Source organism: Muntiacus reevesi, chromosome 7, assembly GCF_963930625.1.
Source record: "Muntiacus reevesi chromosome 7, mMunRee1.1, whole genome shotgun sequence".
Lineage (NCBI taxonomy): Eukaryota > Metazoa > Chordata > Mammalia > Artiodactyla > Cervidae > Muntiacus > Muntiacus reevesi.
In genome coordinates this window covers 66,104,008-66,130,110 of record NC_089255.1, presented here as the reverse complement: position 1 = coordinate 66,130,110, position 26,103 = coordinate 66,104,008, and the positions used below count along the sequence as shown (strand labels likewise).

General features: G+C 39.5%; 1 protein-coding gene across 1 annotated transcript in view; it reads right to left on the bottom strand.

Annotated features, from left to right (window-relative positions):
• Positions 1–26,103, bottom strand: part of PELI2 (pellino E3 ubiquitin protein ligase family member 2) — a 185,017-nt gene that overhangs the window by 26,161 nt on the left and 132,753 nt on the right. The gene's annotated exons all lie outside the window — the stretch shown is intronic.

Genomic DNA, 26,103 nt, shown 5'->3' with positions numbered 1-26,103 from the left:
ATTTTGTAATGGTATTTTTCCTATATGATAGGGATTATACTGAGAGTAAAACAATCATTGAGAAAAAGTAAATATTCTATTAAAACTTCCATAAAATAATGCACTATTTTAGCCAATGATAATTATATGGTGATCTTCATCTTATTTAAATCTTGTATAAGCAGTTGCTTAAGCCAGATAGTTTTTGAGTTAATAAAAAAACGTAGCTAAGTTAGTTTTATCACCTCTATTTTTAGACTAGACTAAACATAATAGCCTTTGGTTTAGTGAATCTAGAAACCAATAATACAATATTGTTCCTTTTTCCTCCATAATGATATATTTCATTACATCTTAAGTGTGGTCACATACTTTTAAATTTCCAAGCTAACAAAAGAGGTTTATTTAAGTTCTATTCCACATTATTTCAATTACACTGTCCATTCTACTTCAACCTAATTTATTTTCATTTCTAATGTTTTACATTAAATATAATAAATAAAACTTTAATAAGCCTATCTATTAAACATTTATTGAATGATCACACTGTACGAAGGCCAAGGAAGACTAAACATCTGGAAGTAGCTAGACATATATATATATATATAGCACATTAATGAGAATAAACTCTGAACATTTACATTTAACTAATATAGTTGCTTATAGTAATAAATAGTATAAGATTCCAAATCAACTTTGAAGTTAGCCTGGTTAACCTCATGGTTATTTAATCAGGTGCCCTCAAGAACGTCATCATTGAACTGATGTTTTGTTGTACATGCGTCATGAAGATAATGCAAGTATTAGAAATAATAATTTACACATTTAATATTATTAGGGATCTAAAAAAATGCTTTTTAGATTATTCAACTCCAGTAATAAATACAATTTTAAATTTTCATTGCTCAGAGTCCCATGAAATCAATGGTTATTGATACATGACATTTTTTCAAAATCAAATTAATAAAGAACTATTTCCAGTTAAGATAAGTGGATGTTTATAATTAATTGAAAAAACCCACTTAAAATATTTTATTAAGCTCAGAGTTACAAAACTGATAACCAGGAGGTGATTATTTATACACTAACTTATTTTAGGATTCCTTAAAAAGTATCTATTGCATTTAAGTTTTCCACTTGCAAGTACACCAACTCAACTTTTTTGGCACATACGCTACACAAAATAACTGTAGTTTGCAAATTATCTGCAAAAGGAGTTAACAAATGCTGGAACAGAACGCCTTTAAAAAAGTTGGACATTTTTGTATGATGGTACCCTCTTTAAGTACAGTGTTTCTCAGACTTACACCCGAGTTGCCTTAACTGGAAGAGTTATGTGAGCCCCTGGGAGAGTAGCCTGGAAGTGAAACTTCTCATGCTTGAAACATTTTACCTTGAAATCGGTCTGAAGTTTGTACTCTATTCTTTTAACATGCTGTAGTTTTAACATTTAAACATTTCTTACAAGTTTGCTGGGAAATCAATGCCCAGGAAGACCTGCTGTGCCCACCCCATGACCTAGGCTTCCGGGCCACTCTGGGAAGTCCTGGAAATAGGCATTTTACAGGCCCTAAGTTGCTTCTGGCCCAGTTTTTCTAGAGTGTTTTATTCTAAAACTACTCCTGTGACCCAGACTATCATAAGAGAGAATAAGGCTATTTATAGAGAGAGTGAGCCCAGTGCCACACCTGGAAACAGACCAAAACCAGGGGAACCAAAGATATAGACCAGCCCCTGTTGGAGGGGACCCCGAGGCTTTAAATGCTGATTCAGGACACCTTGAATGATGAGCCCATTTAAAGACAAACTACAATTTCAGACTTTCTCCAGTTTCCCAAATGTGGCTATAAACGTGGATCACCAGTCTTAGGAAAGGTGAATGCTTTGAGCATAGGAAAACACATTTTCTGAGACTATTTAATTAAGAAAGGTTTAAACACAAGCTCTGTTTAGGAAGTCTCTGGATTTGGGGAAGATGGGGAAGTGGGAAAAGAGATCCTACAAGGTGGAACAAGTCCCAGAAGGTGATGAATTTCCCACTGTGGTGGAGATGGCTGAGGAACTTCAGAGCCCTATGACTTACCTAAATCACTTCCTGTCTGGCAGGGGTCTCCCTCTGTCAGTGCTAAGCGGGGAGGGGAGGCCTTCCTGCAAAGAGCCCCACCCAATAGGCTGTACCTACAGCGGGGAGAAACATGAAGATAAGTTGGCCCCAGAAGACTGGATTTAAGCCAGGACTGAGGTTTGGAGCAAAAGGGGGCAGTCAAAACCCGGGCCACCTCTGGCCACCAGTTGGCCCCCCAGAAATAATGGAGGGCCACTTGCCTTTGATGCCATGAATCAGGGCTCACATGATTTTGTGCATTCAAGCCTAGAGTCAGGTCAGACTTGGGGGTTTAAGGGAAGGTAAGAAAGCCGTTTAATAAACTTGGCACTAGTTTTTGCTTTCTCTCTGCATATGAGACATTAAACTTTTCTGGGGTTAGAAAAGTATCATTTTCTCAGCAGTAATTTTAATATTTAAGATATGGCTCTCAGAAAGGCAGTTTCTAGTAAGTTACAGATTCACTGACTTGAATCAATCACGTCAGGTATTTTGGAAATAAACATTTTCGCTTAGGCACTGAGTTGCTTTGAGATCTATTTTTGAAATATCAGAGAGTAAGTAAAGCTGGCTTTCTCTTGGCACTCAACAGAATTCAGTACAAACACAGTTACTGTAATATAATGTGATTTCACTACACTCATTCAAATACAGAGACCAAGATCTTTAAAATGGTAAGGGGAACCAGGCCAACCAATCAGCCTGGCAGACAATACTGACCTACCATATTCGTTTTTCTATTGTGATGGAGAAGCAAGGTGGCTGACACCCTCTCAGGTTACTATCAGTGCCTCAAAGACAGGTCTGGTCTTCTGTGGTCTCCACCCCTAGCACTGAGAGCCAGGCATTCAAGGAAGGTTAGATGAGTGAATAAACTGCTACAGATTCAAGATGATACTTGGAGTGTCTTTCCTCGGGTCTTCTCCACCTCTCCTTTACCTTTCATTAGCAAGGGTGCCAACACTGACACTCTCAAGCTCAAATTTATTATGTGAGAATTTTTTTTCAGGTTGAAAAATATCAGAATTTGACACTTAAAGATTAGACAATTACAGATCCAGAGAATAAAGGATTCCAACTTTATCCAGCTTAGGAAGTTATGCACTGCTCAGATGCCCAAACCATGGCCCTTTCTGAGTCAGGACTCTTTCTTCCCAGCTGAAGACCTTTACTTCTTGGGTTTAGTCCTACTTGGGTCACAGGCTCGGCTCAGCTGAGTTATCCGCCGACATCCAGGCAACAGCTACGGTTGGTCTTCCTGGTTCAACTCCCACTAAATGACAGTCCTCCAAGCCTCCAGACTTTACAAAAAAGTTTAAAAAAAAAAGAAGGTTCACAATGTCTACAGAATTGTCTTCCTCTTATAAGCCCCTATATACATATATGGTGGTTTAGTCACTAAGTCATGTCCGACTCTTGCGACCCCAGGGACCGTAGCCTGCAGGCTCCTCTGTCCATGGGATTCTCCAGGCAAGAATACTGGAGTGGGTTGCCATTTCCTTCTCCAGGGGATCTTCTTCACCCAGGGATTGAACCCAGGTCTCCTGCACTGTAGGCAGTTTCTTTACTGACTGAGTTACCAGAGAAGCCCTATATACAAGCCTTTATAAGGCACTTATGAAGATATGTGGTGTTGGAGAAGACTCTTGAGGGTCCCTTGGACTGCAAGGAGATCCAACCTGTCCATCCTAAAGGAGATCAGTCCTGGGTGTTCACTGGAAGGACTGATGTTGAAGCTGAAACTGCAATACTTTGGCCACCTGATGTGAAGACTCATTTGAAAAGACCCTGATGCTGGCAAAGATGGAAGGCAGGAGGAGAAGGGGACGACAGAGGATGAGATGGTTGGATGGCATCACCGAGTAGACTCTGGTAGTTGGTGATGGACAGGGAGGCCTGGTGTGCTGTGGTCCATGGAGTTGTGAAGAGTTGGGCACAACTGAGCGACTAAACTGAACTGAACTGAATAAAGATATGTAATATGTAATGATATCAGAAAGGCAATTCTGCAAGATGCCTAACGAGATGGATTCATGTATTCATGGAAGCCAAAGAGCTTTCAATCAATTTTTTAAAGTATAAGGGAAATAATCTAATCTTTTATTAAGAAGCAGTGGGATTGGGGTTCAGTCACAAAGTAAAAGAGAAACAAACTGGTTTCTAGAAAATAATAATTTATTAGAGTTACAATTTAGCCCATTTAATTCAAGCCTTATAAGACTGCTAAGTGAGACTTTGGAGAAGGCAATGGCACCCCACTCCAGTACTCTTGCCTGGAAAATCCCATGGACGGAGGAGCCTGTGGGCTGCAGTCCATGGGGTCGCTAAGAGTCAGACATGACTGAGCGACTTCACTTTCACTTTTCACTTTCATGCATGGGAGAAGGAAATGACAACCCACTCCAGTGTTCTTGCCTGGAGAATCCCAGGGACGGGGGAGCCTGGTGGGCTGCCATCTATGGGGTCGCACAGAGTCGGACACAACTGAAGTGACTTAGCAGCAGCAGCAGCAGCAAGTGAGACTTTATCAACTGTGTAGGGAGAAAAAATAGTATTCATCATGGAGGCAGACATTGTTGGTTACCCACCTAATGCCTTTCATCCTGCTAGCTGAGCTGGCTGCTTACAAAAAAGCCTAAAAATGAAAAGACCAGCTCTTCCAGTCTCCTCTAAAGCTAGCACATGGAAAGGTGACCCGATCCTAACCAATGGGACTTATGAGAAATCTGGTGTGGAGTTCCTGGGTTGGGAGATGTCAAGAGAGAATTCTTTCCTTTTTCTGTTAATAGACAAAATGAATGATGATTGAGGGATGGCTGGAGTTGAGATGGCCATCATGCAACATGGAAGGCAGTCCAAAAGACTCAGAGAAGCAAGCTGAGCCTTGACATCTTTGAGCTGAGCCAAATCTGATACATATCTGCCCCAGACTACTGCTGTGAGAAAAATGAAGGGCTCTAGGGTGCTTTCAGTTGGGTATTTTGTTACTTGCAGTGAAAAGCATCATTATATTCTTTACCCCAAACTTTGTCTCCTCCTGGGTTTCCTAATTCAGTCAATAGAGTAACCATATTCCAATCAATCATACTTAAAACCTTCATGTTGGGACTTCTCTAGTGGTTCAGTGGTTAAGAACCTGCCTTGCAATGCAGGGAATGCAGTTTCGATCTCTGGTTGGGGAACTAAGACCCCACGTGCTGTGGAATAACTAAGCCCATGTGCCACAAGAGTCCCTGGACCACAGTGAAAGAGCCCGTGTGTTGCAACTAAGACTCGACGCAACCAAATAAATATTAAAAAAAAAAAAAAGTTTCATGTCATCTCTCAGCCCTCTCTTGCCACTGTTGTCCATATACAGTTAATTATTACTGTCACTGGAGAAGGAAATGGCAACCCACTTCAGTGTTCTTGCCTGGGAAATCCCATGGACAGAGAAGCCTGGCGGGCTACAGTCCACAGGGTCACAAAGAGTCGGACATGACTTAGCGACTATAACAATAACAAATCACCCTCATACTTAAAATTTAACCGTGAGTCAAAGGCAAGCTCACTGATTTTACTGCATTAAGGCACAGATCAAATACAAAGCAGAAGAATGTGTGACATTTCACTTCTTCTCCTCAAATACAAAGTAGCTGTTGGGCAACCAGTAATTACAAAACTGATTTATTCCCCAAAGGAGTTTGGGGGAATAAAACCAGCTCCTTTATAGCCCATGACTTTCTGCTTTGGAGATTGCTGGTGTAATCTAATCCATTTTCCCTTGAATCTGGGCTGCCCGTAGTAACTTCCTTGACCAATGTAATGCAGCAGAAATGACAGATGACACTTAGAGGCTTGTAGCGTCCCCTTGCTGCCCTCAAACACTTGCTCTTGGCATTCTAAGCCACCACAGAAGACACCTAACTCCCCGGAGGCCACCACACTACAGGAAGTCCAAGCTACAAGGAGAATCCCAGAGACTGAAATGCCATATGATGGGGGAGAGGCCATGGAGAAGCAAGACCCAGACATATGAGTGAAGGAACCACCCTAGAAATGGACCCTCCAGTACCAGCTGTCCCAGCTGGTGCCTCGATCAGACACTGTTCACAGGAGCCCTTCCTAAATTCCTGACCCACAAAATTATGAACAAAATCAAATGGTTTTCTCTAAGCCACCAAGTGTTGCAGTAGTTAGCTATACAACTAATGGCAACTGAACCAATCAGTTTTCATGGCCTGCTGGGGCCAGAGCATCTTTTCTGTCTTATGTGACTTATCACATAAGGCATCAAGGTGTTTGTGTGTCCCAGGGCATGGGGCAGCTATAGATAGCACAGTGCCTTTACAGAGAACAGGGGTTGTGTTTCTGATGGCACCTTCAAAGGCTCTTGAGTGCATATTAAGAGGTTGTTTGTGGCTATAGCAAATATATATTTTTACAGTGACAATCTTCAGTTATCAGGTTAAAATAAAGTGAGAGTCACACTGCACACAATACCATCACCCAGATGTCTGTGGGTGTCACTGACGAAGCTATGATGTCTAACTCTGGCAAATCACATGTATTATGTTCACAATGGGGCATGCCTTACTCAACCAGAGTTAGCCTTATTCAAGGGGATGTGATGTGATTTGTGTGTACGTGTGTGTGTGAATCTGAGTTTCCAGTGAAACGAAATTCTCTTTCTTCAAATCCACAGCATACTTCTATTGCTGTATCTCAGAACCAAATGACCCAAGGGTTTGATAATCCCCCTTATCAAGACGTCCAGGATGCTGACTACTACAGAACTGATTACTACTATTTTGTCACACAGCATCAGACTAAATCCAATGAGTGTGTTTTCAAAAGCAGCAGCAGCCTCTATAGTTTCTCTTCTTGTGAACAGATAGAATTAGTGTTGTTTTTCAGATCACCAGCCCAGGTGGGATGCATGAGACAAGTGCTCGGGCCTGGTGCACTGGGAAGACCCAGAGGAATCGGGTGGAGAGGGAGGTGGGAGGGGGGATCGGGATGGGGAATATATGTAACTCCATGGCTGACTCATGTCAATGTATGACAAAACCCACTGCAATGTTGTGAAGTAATTAGCCTCCAACTAATAAAAATAAATGGGAAAAAAAAAAAAAGAAAAGAATTAGTGTTGTTTTTGCCTGCCAAAGTAGAGGGCCAGACACCAGGTGTGGCTTAGGCACTAAAGGAACCTTTCCCAGATAAATTTCAAGTTTTCATAGAGCTGCTCTGAAGAGCTCTGCACCATGTGTCAGAACTTGGTGATATTCTGTGATGCTGTTCACCACACCCCGTCTTTCAGTTTCTAAGGAAACATCTCAGGAAGAAGTTAGAGATGCTCTAACAACCCATCAGATGGGGGCGAGCCTAAAAAATAGTCTACTCATGGAGCCAGAGACCCGTTTGTCTTTTGCGTCCCACCAAGAAACATAACATGAGCTTATGTTCTCTATAGCCTTCTAGACGATGTCCACAACTCGGCACTCATTTAATAAGGCACAGCAGATTAAGTACAGGCTCCCCAGCCATGTTTTAGGCAAGTTTATTTTAAGCTACTTTAACTGTTCGTTCTAATTTGTAAGTTAATATTTCAGCCCATTGTACAATTCAAATACATAACTATGCAAAACTATTATTGTAGAAAGGAACTGATAAAATGGAAAATAACTACATTGACCTTTCCCAGCCATTCTGGTTATAAATACAAACCTTCTGTGATAGGGTGGACTGCTATAGAAACAACATTTTAATTGACATGGAAAAACTTAATAATGGAATCTGTTTTGGGGTAGGACTGAACTGGGCCAATGAATGTAAACTTCTTTGTTCAAAAACACCTTCTGGTATTTAGAGCAGAAAAGTGCACATTTATGAGCAGATGAAAGAGTCTGCTGTGAACTCCGTAGCATATTGGAAATAACTGATGAATGGCTTTACTACTCAGAGCACCACGTCCACTGTGTGATGCTGGGGCAGTGTAGGCGGGGGGTGGGTACTGGAAGGTACCAGCCATATGGGCACAGTGAGGCTGCCCTGTAGGTCTCTGGCATTGCTTTGCCTCATTGCAACATCCACTGATAACCCAGCACATGCCTGAACGTGGGGCAAAAGGGAACAGTCACGCCAGATGGCTGTCTCAATATGACTACTTGGTTTATCCTGCTGAGCTTCCAAGTTTACATGTACTTTGAAAAGTGAAAGTGTTAGTCGCTCAGTCATGTCCGACTCTTTGCAACCCAACCCCATGGGCTGTAGCCCATCAGGCTCCTCTGTCCATCAGATTTTCTAGGCAAGAACAGTGGAGTGGGTGGCCATTCCCTTCTCTAGGGAATCTCTAGGAAAGGATAATAAGACCATGTGTGGACACTGCAGAGATCAGTGGCCAGTGGATTCTGATGCTGAGGAAAAAGCCACGCTCTGGGCCCCAGATTTAGATTCTAGCTTTGTCACTCACCCACTGCAACCATTTCACAGAAGTCATTTGTTATTACCTTTATAATTTATCAACAGAATGGGGCAATGTCAGTAGCATTCACAACACTGTATTCAAAGCAGAGGGAATGATGTACAACATGCCACTGTCTCTCTTCAAATACAAACCTGGACTTGGAGCCATCACTTTCCTATAGTCCGTAACACACGCTTTAGAGATTACTGTTCTGTTTAGCTTTAAATATATGTTAGATATTGACTGTATTAATTAGAGATAATCCTGGTTTGAAAAACATGTTTTTCCAGAACTAATGACTTTTATGTCAAGCTGACAAGTATAATTAGGCAATAAATCCTCAATCAGTCTGGTTCAGATTGCTACGGGGAAGATGAGATCTCTGCCATCCTTGTCAATTTATGTATAAAATATGCATGAGTACTATTTCTAAAGAGAGGAGGTGGCTAAAGGAATTCATCATTTATTTTTGCATAAATATACTCTTTAAAATATTCTATCTTTTCAAGGAGCCATATTTCAAATAAGTGCCCAAACCACAGCTACGATTATAAAGTCACAAAATGCCTACTTGGATTTCATCAAAATCAACAGTGTTTCATAAAATAAATAAATCAAAACGATAAGCCTATTTGTTAGAGGCAATGGCATTGAGCTTGGCAGCGGGCCACACCCACGCCCGTCTGGGATTGGCTCGCTGAGCTATTCCACAAACCTTGGCAGAGAACCTAGTGCATGCACAGGGCTGGGGCAGATGCAGTCAATCAATCCAGCAAACACAGATGCCAGAGAGGATGTCTGAGCAGAAACGTGTTTCTAACTTGGAGTCACTCCTAATTACACTGAAGCTGGATTTGGTCACGGTACCAATCACAGGAGATGACCTGATACAGTTCAGAGAGTATGACAACGGAGGGCTGTGGTTGGAGAGCTGGGCAGGGACACGCTGATGTGCCTCCTAGCGATCTGTTCCCAGGAACTTCTACACCGATGGAAAGAAAACTGCCTTGAGGGCAGGAACTCCTGTCTTTTTGAATCAGTCTTCGATTCAGGCAGTATACCGCATGGCTAAAAGTACAGATCAGGCTGGTTTCCGCCTTCACTGATGACCAGCTGTGGGACTTTAGGCAGGTTACTTAAATGCTCCGTGTCTGTTTGGTCATTTTACAAGTGCTGGTCCTGGGTCCAGGAAGGCTAGAGGTATCTCAGGACAAAGATGCTTTAGCAACTTTTATATCCTCCCAGTTTACCACAAAGTGCTGAACGAGGGACAGGTTCAGATCCGAGTCGGTATAAACATATTAGGCTATCCTAATGTGCCGTCCCCTGTTTGCATTATTTTGTCTCCTGTCTTTTGGAAAATAGGGATGATGTGCAATTTTCCCACAGAGGACACACATCTAGACACATGAACAGGTTACACTACCAATCACATGTGTGCACTAGTCACCATCAGTGCTGGTCTATTTCTAGTGGTGACTCTGAAAAGGCACACTTTGCAAAGACATCACCCCACACTGGCTGCATGGCAGCTCCCATGAAGCAGGAGGGTACGAGGAAGGGGTACAATCCTGATGGCGCAAGGCAGAGCTCCGGAACTTCCCCCATCTCAATGCCCACACAGCAGGTCAGAGCTGCTGACTACCTAGGTAGTAAAGACCACTGTGGTCTCTGGAGAAGGATGGAAGGGGCGGCGGTCACACTCAACTGGCCGGAGACAGAGAAATTGACTCTAACAAATACATTCACCAGAACAGCAGTTTGTTTTCTCTGGAACAGTAGATGTGAGCAAGAAGGGATATAGGAAGAAAAAATGAAGATGCAATATATTTTAAATGCCATGTATTTCCGTGAAAATGAAAACAATGATGAGACATTTCTTTGTTGTACACCTCAAGACTAAAAGAAGAAGAAGAGAGAAACCTAACCGTGGTCTCTCATAACAGAAGGTAAACTTTATGGAGATGTATCTAGTCAGTCAATGGACAATGCTTCAAATGATGGGTGTGAATTTGTCTATTGCAACATCTAATTTACTTATCTGAATATTTAAGTATCTGCATACATAAGAGCTACCTGTCACAGGAGACAAAGCTAATTGAAAGAATGAACCCTAATAAATATGAATTATAAATAACAGTATCTTGCAAATTGACTAGATTGAGAAAGTCAAATTCATTGTTCAATAATTCCATTTATATACTTTTCATAAAAAATGCATTTACTGGGTAAAACAAAGTATATCTTGTTTCCAAAGATACACAGGTATCTACCATAAACAATGTGTTACAGGGAGCCACCAGTAAATGCAAGGTCTAATTTGTTGCCATAAGCAGGCAAACTTCCCAGTGCTATAAATTGAATATGACATAAATTGATTTTATACTAAGATATCCAAAGACCCACCATAAAATTATTTTAATATGTAGGCCAGTTCATCAGTTGTCAAAACGATCCCTTGAGCACTGAAGAATAAAAAGACTAAAATTTACCCTTGCCTCAAAATAAAATACAAAACTCTATTGATTATCTATTGTGGAAAAAAGGAAAAGCTCTCTTTAAAAGACATTTAAAAAAAATGAAAAGTTCTGGGGGGAGTTTAGTTTTTTCCTTCATTTTACTTGGGATTTTATTTTTAAGGCTTGGCCTTGAAATATTGGCCTTAAAATTTGTCCATCTGCTGAAGAATATAATTTTCTTCACGGAATAAAACCAGTTGAATAAGGCCATATCACAGTTACGTAGAAATATGAAAATATTTACTCTCAAAAGACAACATTTATTTTGGCAGTTGGTATTTTCAAAATGTTCAGCCTGCTGGAATGATGCAGGTTGCAATCCTATTATACAAAACTTTGAGTAAGACAATGACTGAAGTATAAGGAAACATACATGTACCTAACATGTATACCTGCCCCCACGCAAGCCATTCATACATGCTTTGGATGTTCCTCCTCAAGCCTCAATCAACTGAACTTCTTAGAAGGGCCTCTGTTATGTGTGTGTCCTTGGGCCACATTCTGAATCTATTTCTTAACCTGTAAAGTACAATACCTGCATTGAAGAGTTGTTGGAAAACCTCAAATGATGTTTTTAAAGGGCACAGAATCTAGTCCCCAACAAATAATAATTATTATTTTAGTCAGCAATTTTTATGACTAAAACATTCATAATCTCTATGAGATCATTTAATAATTATATAGGGTCCTCCAGATTCTTCATTGTTTTGGAAGGCAAAGGATATTGTTACACATCATTGCCTAATATGTGTGTGTGTGTGTTAAGTTGCTTCAGTCGTGTCCGACTCTGTGACCCCACGGACTGTAACCCACCAGTCTCCTCTGTCCATGGGATTCTCCAGGCAGGAATACTGGAGTGACTTGCATGCTCTCCTCCAGGGCATCTTCCCAACCCAGAGATCGAACCCACATCTCTTACGGCTCCTCCCCTGGCAGGTGGGTTCTTTACCACTAGCGCTACCTGGGAAGTCCCAAAGCTAGTATGTATGCAGAATACCAAATGTTACTAGTGAACAACATGCTCCTTCCCATGCAACCCTCCAGATGGGTTGCATCCCTTTTCATTATACAGAAACTTTCTTTGAGTTAATACATTTTTTTTTTTACTCAAAATTCAATCCTTTTTATTTATTTTTTTCCTCATTGCCTCTTTGTTCAGGTCTTTATTCAAAATTAGCTGTCCAAAATGATTTGGCATTTATGGAATACACAAATTTAAGTTTATGCAGTGGCCTTCTTTTCCTCTGAGGTGGGTCTCTTTTCTGTGGGTTTCTTGTCAGCTGCTGGTTTCTTGGTCCAATTCAATCCTTTTTAATATTAAGATGACAACTTCAATTCTTTTTGTTTGCATTTCTTTGATATGCATCTTACCCCAATCTAAATAATTTTGTTTTAGATGTGTTTTATATACAGCCTATAACTGGATCACATTTTTCTATGTGATCCAATTCTGTTAATATGTAAGTTTAGAATATTTACATTTATTGATAGGTACAAGATATCTCTATACTCTGCTTGTACTACTGTTGTTGCCTTTTATTACAGAAACAGCTTTACTAAGGTCTAATTAAGACAGTAAATTGCATGTATTTAAAATGTACAGGACTTGGCTGGTGGTCCAGTGGTTGAGAATCTGCCTTCCAATGCAGGGGATGCAAGTGTGATCCCTGGTCAGGAAACTAAGATTGCACACGCTGCGTGGCAACCAAGCGCATTCGCCACAGCTAGAGAGCCTGTGTGCCACGACCAGAGAACTTGGCGTACTGCAAGTTCCACACACTCTAGAGCCTGTGCTCCACAACTAGAGAAACCCACATGCTGCAACTGGAGAAAGTCCACGTGCCCCAGTGAGCAGCCCGGGTGCCACCACGGAGATCCAGTTCCGCCATAATAAATGCACAAGTCATTAAGTTTTGACACTTTTTGTTGTTCAGTTGCTCAATCGTGTCCAACTCTTTGCGACTCCATGGACTGCAGCACACCAGGCTTCACTGTCCTTCGCCATGTCTCAGAGCTTGCTCAAACTTACAACCATTGAGTCAGTGATGCCATCCAATCATCTTGTCATCTGTTGCCCCCCTTATCCTACTGCCTTCAGTCTTTCCCAGCCTCAGGTTCTTTTCCAATGAGTCATTTCTCCACATCATAAAAGCATCATCATAATCAAAATTATGCACCTATCAATAATCTACCGAAACTTCCTCACCATGCACCTCTGTAATTCATCTCTCCCTTCCAACCACTTCCTCATGCCCAGGCAGCCAAGGATTTGTTTTCTATCACTATACACGTTAGGTTGCATTTTCTATCATTCTATAGAACTGAAATTTTAACACTATGTACTATTTTTTAAATCTGGTTTCTTTTATTTAGCATCATTCTTTCTAGATTGATCCGTGTTGTTGCATGTATCAACAGTTCATTACTTTTATGCTGAGCAGTATTCTCTTATAGGAATATACTATAATTTTGTTCATCCATTCATCTGTTGATGGATATCAGGTTACTAGTTTCTGGCTACTGCAAATAAAGCCGTTATGAATATTTATGTCCAAGAGTTTGTATAAACATATCCTTTCATTTCTCTTGGTCAAATATCTAGAAGTGGAGTAGCTGGACATACGGTAGGTGTTGTTAAACTTTTAAATAAACTGCCAAACTGTTTTCCAAATTGGTTGTCCATTTTGTATTCTCAACAGCAAGGAACTGTTTCACATTCTGCCAACCCTTGGTATTGTCATCTTTTCATTTCAGTCGTCCTTATGAGTGCAAAGTGGTATCTCATTGTGGTTTTAATTTGCATTTCTCTAATGAGTAATGACACTGAGAATCTTTTCATGTGCTAATTTGCCATCTATATTTTATCTTTTTTGGTAAAATGTTCAATCTTTTGCCTATTAAAAAATTAGGTTATTTTCTTATTACTGAGCTCTGAGAACTCTATATATTCTGAATACAAATCCTTTATCATAAGTATGATTTGCAAATTTTTCTGTCTGGTCTATCCTTTTCATTTTATGAACAATTTCTTTCAAAGAGCAGAAGTTTTCAATTTTTAAGTTTATCAATTTGTTCCTTTACAAATCTAGTTTGGTCTAAGAAATCTTTGCCTAATCCAAAATTACAAACAGTTTTTTCTCTATGTGTCCTTTTTTAAGTTCAGTTCAGTTGCTCAGTAGTGTCTGACTCTTTGCGACCCCATGAACCACAGCATGCCAGGCCTCCCTGTCCATCACCACCTCCTGGAACCTACCAAACTCAAGTCCATTGAGTTGGGGATGCCATCCAACCATCTCATCCTCTGTTGTCTCCTTCTCCTGCCCTCAATCTTTCCCAGCATCAGGGTCTTTTCAAATGAGTCAGCTCTTTGCATCAGGTGGCCAAAGTATTGGAGTTTCAGCTTCAACATCAATCCTTCCAATGAACACCCAGGACTGATCTCCTTTAGGACGGACTGGTTGGATCTCCTTGCAGTTCAAGGGATTCTCAAGAGTCTTCACCAACACCGCAGTTCAAAAGTATCAATTCTTCGGTGCTCAGCTTTCTTTATAGTCCAACAGTCACATCCATACATGACTACTGGAAAAACCATAGCCATGACTAGACGGATCTTTGTTGGCAAAGTAATATCTCTGCTTCTTAATATGCTGTCTAGGTTGGTCATAACTTTCCTTCCAAAAAGTAAGCGTCTTTTAATTTCATGGCTGCCATCACCATCTGCAGTGATTTTGAAGCCCCCCAAAATAAAGTCAGCCACTGTTTCCCCATCTATTTGCCATGAAGTGATGGGACCGACTGGATGCCAAGATCTTAGTTTTCTGAATGTTGAGCTTTAAGCTTACTTTTTCACTCTCCTTTCACTTTCATCAAGAGGCTTTTTAGTTCTTCTTCGCTTTCTGCCATAAGGGTGGTGTCATATGCATATCTGAGGTTATTGATATTTCTCCCGGCAATCTTGATCCCAGCTTGTGCTTCATCCAGCCCAGTGTTCTCATGATGTACTCTGCATATAAGTTTAATAAGCAGAATGACAACATACAGCCTTGATGTACTCCTTTCCCAATTTGGAACCAGTCTGTTGTTCCATGTCCAGTTCTAATTGTTGCTTCCTGACCTGCATACAGGTTTCTCAAGAGGCTGGTCAGGTGGTCTGGTATTCTCATCTCTTTCAGAATTTTCCACAGTTTATTGTGATTCACACAGTCAAAGGCTTTGGCATAATCAAAAAGCAGAAATAGATGTTTTTCTGGAACTCTCTTGCTTTTTCAATGATCTAGCCGGTGTTGGCAATTTGATCTCTGGTACCTCTGCCTTTCTAAAACCAGCCTGAACATCTGGAAGTTCATGGTTCACTTTTTAGTAGTTTTATATTTAGGTCTATGATTCATCCTAAGCTAATTTTTTTACATGATAAAAGGAATGGATCGAAGTTTGTACTTCTGCATATGGTCCAGAATCACCAGTATAAAAGGGTATCCTTTTCAATTAAGTTGCCTTTGCATCTGTATTGAGAATCAGTTGTCCATATATGTGCAGGGCTATTTTTGGACCCTGTTCTGTTGATCTATTTATATATCCTTATATTAATACCACATTGTCTTAATTATTATAGCTTAAAAAAAGTCTTGAAAGGGACTCCCCTGGTGGTCCAGTGGTTAAGAGCAGATTTGATCCCTGGTTGGGGAACTAAGATCCTACATGCTGTGTGGCATGGCCAAAAAAAGTCTTGAAGTCACTTAGTGTGAGTATTCCAATTCTGTTTTTTTTCAAAACTGTTTTGGTGTTTTTAGGTTTTTGCATTTTCAAGTAAATATTAGTTTCTTTTTAAAAAGTCTGCTGGAATTTTGATAAGGAGTATGTTGAATTTACAAATCAAGTTGGGAAGAACTGAAATCAATACTGAATTTTCTGATCTACGAACACAGACTTTCCCTTCACATATTTGGAGATGTGGTTTATAGCAATGTTTTGTAGTCTTTAGTGTGCAAGTCTTGCACGTCTTTTGTTAGCTTCATCCTTAAGTACAGTTAATTCCTGTTATTCACCAGAGTTATATTCTATAGAGTTGTTACAAACACGGAATTTGTGAATACCTAGGAGAAATCCAGGGTAAGGCTCCCTTGAGTCTTGGGTCACAATATTTTTGTCAGTTGATCAAGATATAGCCTTGTTTTATGTGGGTTTCTTTTTAAAGATGCCTAGTTTAATATATACTTCTCACAAGTAATTAGTTGTCCAACAGGCAGAGTGTCACCTTGTTCAACCTCAAATAGCGACTCAAATTTTTCACCATATGCTGCGCATGCCTACAAATGGCTGTGAATGTGCCATAAAATTCTAGTAAGTGAATGTGCAAATATGGCACCTGCAAATAATGAAGGTCAACTGTATTTTAGATGCTATTGTGGTATTTTTTTTTTTCTTAATTCAACTTCTAAGCTTCTGTAGTGTCTTAAAAAAAATCTGGCACATTACGGTCTATGCTTTCTTTGTCTTATGTTCTGCATTTTATATGATTGCTTAGAAGGGTTATATTTCTTTCCTTGTGGTTACTTTTATGTATACAACTATATAAATATGGTTGCACTCATTAACTCTCTAATAAGGGCAATGATAAATGAGAATATCTTCATTTCCTTTCTACCATCCTCCCACACACACTTTTAATTGATTTTACAATGTTTACTACTATTTGCTTTTGAAAAAACCATTGAATATACTTATACCTTTCTGTTTTAAATGGTAGTTTTTATCTCCCAGCTATAAAATCTTGTGAGGATATTAGCAAGCATACACTTTCCACCTTTTCTCCTCTGCCTCTCTCATCTTTTATTATTTGTTATGTCTACATTGTAGAATTCATAACATTTACATTCTGTTCTGCGACAAGTCACTTTTACTTTACTCCACTCCTACAGAGAGTGTTTAATTCAACATTTAGGTGTTAGTCTCTTTGCCAACAATTCTCCACTCAGCTCCTATTTGGCTGAAATTTATCTTCTAGTAATTTCTTCAGTGATGGGTTATAAAAATTCTACATCTCGAGTTCAAGCATGTTTAACAGTATTTGTATAAAATAAATTCGGAGGAAGTAAAGAAATCTTGGGTCACTAGATTATGAAGCCCTTGGGCAAAAAAATCTAAGAATCTAGCATAGTGCAATAACCTTTCAGACAACCCCCAGATGAAATATGTCATTGATAAAAATGGATGAAAGATCTTGGACATGAAAATGTTTTCCTCTGTGCATATTCTATCTTAAGACTTTTACAATTTGGCTATATTTGGTAAGGATATCATCCAAAGAAATCAAGGATATTATATAATACAAGAATCAAATGGGGACGACAGCACTGGGACATAATGTGACAGTGGAAAGAATGTCAGGTCAGGAGCAAGTCAGTTTGACGGTCAGCCCCAACACCAACTGATGGAGCCCTTCTGCATGTTACAAAAACCTTACAAATCTGGTAAAGGAGGAAAGCAGCAGCACAGAATGCCGCTTTCCATCCTAAGAACACATTCCATGTAGTCATGTACGGACATGAGACTTGGACCATAAAGAAGGGTGAGTGCTGAAAAATTGATGCTTTTCAATTGTAGTTCTGGAGAAGACTCTTCAGAGTCCTTTGGACAGCAAGATCAAACCAGTCAATCCTAAAGGAAATCAACCCTGAATATTCATTGGAAGGACTGGTGCTAAAGCTCCAATACTTTGGCCACCTGATGCAAAGAGCCGACGTACTAGAAAAGACCCTGATGCTGGTAAAGATTTCAGGGCAAGAGGAGAAGAGGAAAATAGAGGATGAGATAGTTGGATGGTGTCATTGAGTCAATGAATATGAATTTCAGCAAACTCCAGGAGACAGTGAAGGAGGGGGAGCCTGGTGTGCTGGCAAAGAGTCAGATGACTCAATGACTGAAAAACAATAATAACAGGGAAAAGTATCATTATCATCCTCTACCGAACCTCAGCTATTATTAAAACTGTTTACATTCCTTCAGAAATTAAGGGCTAAAGTACAAGAATAGGGGGTAAGGGACATCATGGAGAAAACAGTTTGATGTGAAAAATCTGTAGATACTCTATTTATACATAAAAATCAATGGGAAAGTAAAATGGCTTGATATTGAATGCACTGGGGAATCAGATCTGATTTGATTATTAAGTCAATAAGATTATTACCATTGATGAAAAGATCTATCCATGCAGCAGATAACACAATGTGTATTCCTTGGGTGACGCTGTGGAAGGGAACTCTGAGGACTGCAGCTAAAACGAGCAGGGTCAATGCTGTGTTATTATACTTGCTGTCCAGCCAAAGGAAGACAGATGAAGGGACAGATCTGCTGAAGGACTGCCTGCAGACTGCTGCTTAAAATAAACCAGCTCTTCTTCAATGATCTGTGGTGACATAAATGGGAAAGAAATCTAAAAAGAGTAGATATATGTATATGTATAACTGATTCACTTTGCTGTGTAGTAGAAATTAACACAACATTGCAAAGCAACTATACTCTAAAAAACAAAACAAAACACAGCCCTGCCTCTAATAGTTTTGGGGAAGAGACAGAATATAAATATATTCAGCAAACAAATGCGCTGCTATCTAGTGGATGAAGCCTGTGCCGAGTGGGAAACCCTACAGACTGTCGTCGTTCAGTCACTAAGTTGTACCCGACTCTCTGCGACTCCACGGACTGCAGCCTGCTGGACTCCTCTGTCCATGGGATTTCCCAGACAACAATATGGGAGTGGGTTGCCATTTCCCTCTCCAGGGGATCTTCCCGACAGGGATCAAACCCAAGTCTCCTTCTAGGCAGACAGATTCTGAGCCAAGAGAGTCTACAACTGAGCCACCTGGGAAACCCAACCCTACAGATGCTACCTGTCAAAGCAACTTTTCAAGAATAACCTGTGTGACCAGAGCAAGTCTCATTTATGGTACTAGGAAAGTCAACACCCTTCAGCCATATATTTATGTGTTAAATTTAATTAGGTTAGCAATCAACATGCATAAAATTCTCTGCTTGAGTACAACTCTAAAAAAAGAAATTCAAAATAGATTTGTAAAATAAGAAACATCTGCACCTTAGTAACCAACCTAGTAATGATTTCTGCATATACAGTGCTTTTTCAAGGTAGAGCATTCTTGTGCATATTATTTCACTTGATCATCTGGCACACACCACCATTACAATGTAAACACAACTATCCTCATTTTGTGAAATAAGAAAACTGACTTGAGGAGAGTAAGTTATTTCCTTAGTGAATGAGTGAGCCTACACTGTATTGCAAACTCCCTTCATTATACTTCATTGCTTTTTTGAAAAACAATTTCCAACTTGGGGGGAGGGGCATTTATATCAACTTTCATTATCATATATGATTTATGAGATCATAGTCTGGCAAATCATTTTGAAAGCAATGCAGTTCAGTCACCTATCAAAACTTCTTTCCATTATTAGGAACGAAGAACTATAAGTGACAATGAGATGAGAACCAGAAAAGTATGACATCATGCAAATAAAATGTTAAGAATGAGTTACAAAAACAAGAGATGATCGAAACTGGGGCAGAGATTAAGAAGGAGAAATCAGGGAGGACAATGCATATAAATGATTTGTGCAATCACAGTGTTATAGGTTAAAATTATTAACAGAAGTTGAAAGAAAGGCATTTTGTTTAGAAGTTTCTAGAATCTCCTTGACAGCATACCACTCTTAATCAATACCATCTAGGCCAAATAAGTGTTGAACTTGAATAGCCTGGAAAGCTTTGTGGTGTATAGAAATCTATTCCCCTGTAGTCAGAACATTCAGGTAAAAAAACAAAACAAAAAAATCCCCGATCCCCATACAAGAGACCCTCAAATATGTAGAGACAGGCAGTTTGCATCTCACCTTCAGTATTCCTTCACTTGGTGAAACATCTTTCATTACTTCTGTTTTTCCTTCAAAACACATGACTTCAAATCCCTTTCCTCTCCTGGCTATCCTAATTTGAACACAGACCTGTCTCTTTACATTTATTTTTAAATATCCATAGCAGAACATAACAATCTACATGTGGGCTGATGAGAACAAGCAGGCAACCCTGCTTGTATAGCTTCAGCATAAGACTGTGTTGGCTTCTTGAGGTACTCATCATACTATTTACTCACACTAGGAGTATCATCAAACCCTCAAATTTCATTTAAGAAAATCTGTTTCACATACTTTTAAAAATCAGCTCTGAGTATAATTTGCATTTTTAAAAGTTTACCAATTTTAAGTGCACAATTTGATGCGTTTTGACAAATAAATACAGTCATGTAACCATCTCTTCAATCAAGATACAGAACAGTTCTAGCACGCCAAATAGTTCCCTCATTACTCTTTGCAGCCAATTCTCTTTTCCCCTGCCCCAATAAGCACTGATCTGCTTTCTGTCATGATAGTTACGTCTTTTCTAAAGTATCATATAAATGAAAACAACGTGTTTTCACTTAATCTGCAGTCCTCTGTATCTGGCTTAATTCCAGGGATAGAAACCACATCTCTTGTACCTCCTGCACTGGCAGGCGGATTCCTCACCACTAGTGCCACCTGGGAAGCCCAGACCTCTGGGCTGGGCTGAGATCTGAACCCAGGAGCTGTCACACCCAAAGTGAGAATCACACCCCTAGACCAACAACCCACTTCTTTAAATTACCAAAGTCTTTTTGATATTTATCTACATTGCGTGTACAAGTAGCCTGTTCATTTTTATTAGTGATATTCCACAGTATGGGTAGACAATGATTTGCTTATCCATTCATCAGTTAGTGGGTATTCACATATTTACAGTTTTTGGCTATCACAAATAAGGCTGTGGATATTGTTTTCATTTCTCTTGGGTAAATACCTAGGAAGGGACTGCTGGATCAGAAGATGAGCAGGGGAAAAACTCTTTTCTGCTATTTTTCTAATTCATTCTCACAACATGCCCAATACCAAAAGAAGTGAATTTTCTACACCATGCAATTTTGACACTAACTGTCTGGAGTTAGCATGGACCCCACAGGTTAAGGGCTCAGTTCCATAAGAGTGCTCCCCACTTTAGATGTTACAAATAGTAAGCCTCCAGGTTCCTCACAAGTTCTGTCCAATTTGGCTATAAACTGAGGTTTGCATGACCTCTATCTTGGATTTGATAATTTGATGGAGTGGCTCATGGAACCCATGAAGAGTTTTCTTTACTCACTACTGCTGATTTACTACAAAAGGTGTTTTAGAGGACACAAATGAACAGCCAGAAGAAAATACACAGGGAGAGGTCTGGATGGGTTACACACACAGGAGGTTCTGTCCCCATGGAGCCCTAGTGTGCCAGCCTTCCAATGCATGGATGTGTTCACCAACCCAGAAACTCCCCAAATCTCACACTTTTTATGACGGCTTCATCATGTAGGCGTGACTGATTATTAACCCAGTTTCCAGCTCCTCTCGCTTCTCTGGAGAATGGGGATTTGGGGTTTCAAGTTCCAAATTTCTAATCATGGCTTGGTCACTCTGGTAACCACCCTCCATCCAGGAGCCCACCAAGAGTTACCTTTGCTTTGCTAGAACAAAAGATACTCTTATCACCCCGGACATTCCAAGGGATTTACAATACAGACTCTGTAGCAAACACTAGTGCTCAGGGGCACTACGCCAGAACATGAGGTCAAAGATCAAATAAGCAGCAGGAACTAGGGGGCAGAGTGGGGAAGGAAATGGCAACCCGCTCCAGTGTTCTTGCCTGGAGAACCCCAGGGATGGCAGAGCCTGGGGTCGCAAAGAGTCGGACACGACTGAAGCAACTCGGCAGCAGCAGGCAGGGGGCAGAGAAAGACATGTATTTCTTATTTTACATGTTGTAAGTTTACATTTTAATTTTTTTCCACAAAAAAAAAAAAAAAACCAATCTGAGATTTTGACTGAAATTGTGTTGAATCTATAGATCAATTTTTTGGGGAAAATTGACATGTCAATAATAACTTCCAATTCATGAATATGGCAGTAGATATAGAGAAATACATTGATTTTTGAATAACAAACCAACCCTGAACTCCTGGGACAAACAATTCAGAAATCTTACAATTCCTCCCTCCTGCCCTTGACGTCACCATCATATATTTGACTTCTCCGTATGTTACAAGCCCTGTTATTGCTTTTTTTTTTAGTTACTAAGTTGTGCCTGACTCTTTTGCAACCTCATGGACTGTAGTACGCCAGACTCCTCTGTTCATGGGACTTCCCAGGCAAGAATAAAAGTGTTTGGGGGGGGGGTGGGGAGTAAAAGTTGCTCAGTCATGTCTGACTCTTTGCGACACCATGGGCTACACAGTCCCTGGAATTCTCCAGGTCAGAATACTGGAGTGCGTAAACTTTCCCTTCTCCAGGGGATCTTCCCAACCCAGGGACTGAACCCAGGTCTTCCGCATCGCTGGTAGATTCTTTACCAGCTGAGCCACAAGGAGTAGATTGCCATTTCCTTCTCCAGGGGATCTTCCTGACCTAGGGATTAAACCCGTATCTTCTGCACTTGGCAGATGAATTCTTTATCACTGAGCCACCAGGGAAGCCTTATAAACTCTGTGTATTATTATTAATTTTGATTTAACCTGTTATTTTCTGAAGAGATTATAAAAATGTCTTTTATATGTGCCCTGATTTTTACTGTGTTCAGAGTACTCTGTGTAAATCCAAACTTCCCTCTGGTACCCTTTCTGGTGGCCTAAAAATCTAACATTTATTGTTGTGCTATTGATAACTATTTTAGTTCTGTTTGAAATAGGTTTTTCTTTTCATTTTTGAAAGATATTTGTGCTAGGTATAGAATTCGAGGTTGAGAGTCTCCTCTTTTCTTTCCCTCCTCTTTCTTCCTTTCCAGTACTTTGAAGACGTCAACCCACTGTCTTTGGTTTTGCAACATTTCTGGTAAATTTTTTTGTTTTGTTTTTCCATTCTTATTATTGTTCCCCTGAACATATTGCCTCCTCTTTCTCTGGGTGCCTTCAAGATTTTATTATATCAGTCTTCAGCAATTTGACTGTGATAAGTCTTACTGTAGTATTTTTCCTTGTGTTTCTTCTCTTTGGGGTTCGCTGAGCATTTTGGATCTTGGGTTTTTCATTTTCATTAAATTTGGAGGGAAAATGACCATTTAAAAAATTTCTTGCAGTATAGTTGATTTACAATGTAATGTTAGTTTCAAACATACAGCACAGCGAATATATATACATATATCCACTCTTTTTCAGATTCTTTTCCCATATATGCTATTACAGAGTATGGAGTAGAGTTCCCTATGCTATACAGTAGCTCCTTAATCTATTTTTATATATAGTACTGTGTCTGATCATTCTTTTCTTTTCTTCTCTATTCTCATATTTCTAAAATACCAATTAAACATATTTAAGTTCACTTGATATATTTCTACATTTTAACTGTGGCTTTCTTCATTGTTTTTTCAGTTGTTTTCCTTATATTGAGTATTTTATATTACTATGTTTTCCAGCTCAGTAACCTTTTCTTCAGTTTCTAAAATGCTGTTAACCTCAACCAGTGTGTATCTCACTGTAAACACTTAATTTTTCACTTTAGACCTTTTTCTGCACTTTCATTACTCTTCTCAATGTGTCTTTGTTTTTCTCTATAGTCTTGATCACAGGGAAAAGAACTATTGCAATTGTTTTACCATTCTTACCTGTTAATTCTATCTATAATTTCTGGATTTGTTTCTATTGGTTGATTCTCACCACTCTTGTCTCAGTAAAGGTCATAATTTTGCTACTCTTGTGCCTTTCTGGTCATTTTGGATTGGATGCCAGACACAGTTATTTTTATGTTCTGGAGTACTGAATTTTGTTAAAGGTGTTGAACTTGTTTTAGCAAGCAGTTATGCTAACTTTGGACGAGTTTTCTCTCTCAGGGCTTGCCTGTAAGCTTTGTTAGGGCAAGTTCAGGGTAGACTTTGACCTAGGAATCATTTAGTCTCCTACTCACATCTCCTACCCTTCTATAGGCTCTATCCTACTTCCCCTGTATTCTGAAGTCCTTCTACTCTGCAAGTGGGAACATGAACCAATCTCCAGTCCCTTGTGAGCTACAGAAGTGGTTTCCAGCGGCACTTTTCCCACCCTGTGGACTTCTACCCCGCAGGTGAGCAAAGCGGTGCTTACCCAGGGGCTCATGGGCATCATCCTCTGCAGCTATCAGGAGTTCTTCCTCTCTATGAAGCCCCCAACTCTGGATTCTCCTTCCCGAATCTAGCTATCTCACCTGTAATACCTGGTTCTTTAACTCAGTGAGCTCACAGAGCTGTGTGGTTCTTCATCTCTGTGACTGGGCCTGGAAACTGCCTTCAGGCATCAGGATGGGAGTGGGGGTTATCTCATTCATATCCCTTCTTTTAGAGATCAAAGTGCTGAGCTGCCTGTGGTCCAATGTTTGCAAACAGTTATTTAATATATTCTGCCCAATGTTGCATTGGGCAGGGGAGAGAGAAAGTTTCTATAGGAGACAATTCTTTATGGGTAGAAACAAAACTCTGTTTTGTATACAGTTAGAAATCTGGGGGCCAGGGGTAGAATCTGGTACACTTGAAGTGATGACAATTTTAAACTTAAGCAATTCATTTTCTTGGATTATAATACTCCTAGTAACATTAAATATGAGTTGTACTCTGATCAGTTCCTGAAAATCTTATTTATTTTTCTTGAACACTCAATAGTTGATATTTATTTCATTTGTATACTGTCTTCCTCCTAGCTCATATCACAAAGTAATTTCTAAAAGGTAAGAACTTTGTCTATGCTGTTCATTGATTTATCTCTAGTACCTGGAGTACGCAAATAACTTATAAGTATACATCGTCTTATAAAGTAGCTGTGAATTGTGTGTATTCCTGGGACACAAAGAACACAGCTACTTTTTAAGATAATGTATGCATCTATTCATTAATATGGTAGGTATCTCTCCTATAAAAGAAGAAAACACACATATTTGTTATATAGTTAATTTTAGTTAAATCATATCTTATTTGCCCTTGATGTTCACCAGATAATATTAAAATAGGGCTCTATGTATATCCAAGCAATTATTTAAAAAGAAATACTCAAATTCATATTCTGAAAGAAAACCAACACTATATATCCTAAGGTTTGTCAAAGTAAACAGTATTTAAGAACACAGAGCATCCTATAGAAATATTCAGGCACCTGGCACTTTCTAGCAGTATGCACTACTATGAACATAAGGATGAAAGCTACATACACTTGAAACCTATACTTTAAAAAGTATGATCAATATTAAGGAGGTGAGACCTATCTAAAACCTACCTGTGATAAAATCTTTTTGTTATTTAAGAATTTACAGACTAGGTTAAAGAGTGATTTCATTTAGTCTATATATTAGTTACTGCCCAAGAAGTTTTGAAGTTTTTGCTTTCTATCTACAGTTTGTGTTAAATTAAAACAAAAAAAGGAGTCAGCCTCAAAATAAAGTCTTTGCTAAAAGATACAGGGACAACTTGAAGTTTACATGTATTTTCAATCAGATCTCAATCAATGTTTTCTGGATACCCCCTTCCTCCAGAATCAACCTGCTTCTGAATTTATGATTAGTTTTATTCTGAAGTGAATGATACTTTTGTCTTGTGTAACCCAAGATGACTTCATCATGACCACCAATACCCATAATATGTTACAAGCTAGATGTGTTGTCACATGAATGACATTACCATCCTGTTTTCTAAGACTTCTTTCAAAGCCTGTTGACTTGGCAAGTGATGGGACTGCATTATAGAAATGTAGGTCCAACAGATGTTCCAGTAAAGACTTGGCTGTATTAATGAACATGGTGTAGGAACATTTTTGCTCTGGGAAATCTTACTTTAAAACAGTGGTATGCAACCCATTCACTACGAAACAAATTTTAAAGGCCAAACCATCATTTTTTCAAGCCTGGCTACTTGACTCCCCCTGTGCTAGGGTGATGATTTACTTGTCTATAAAGTGTCAGCTCCTTACTGTTTAGTTACATGATGTCTG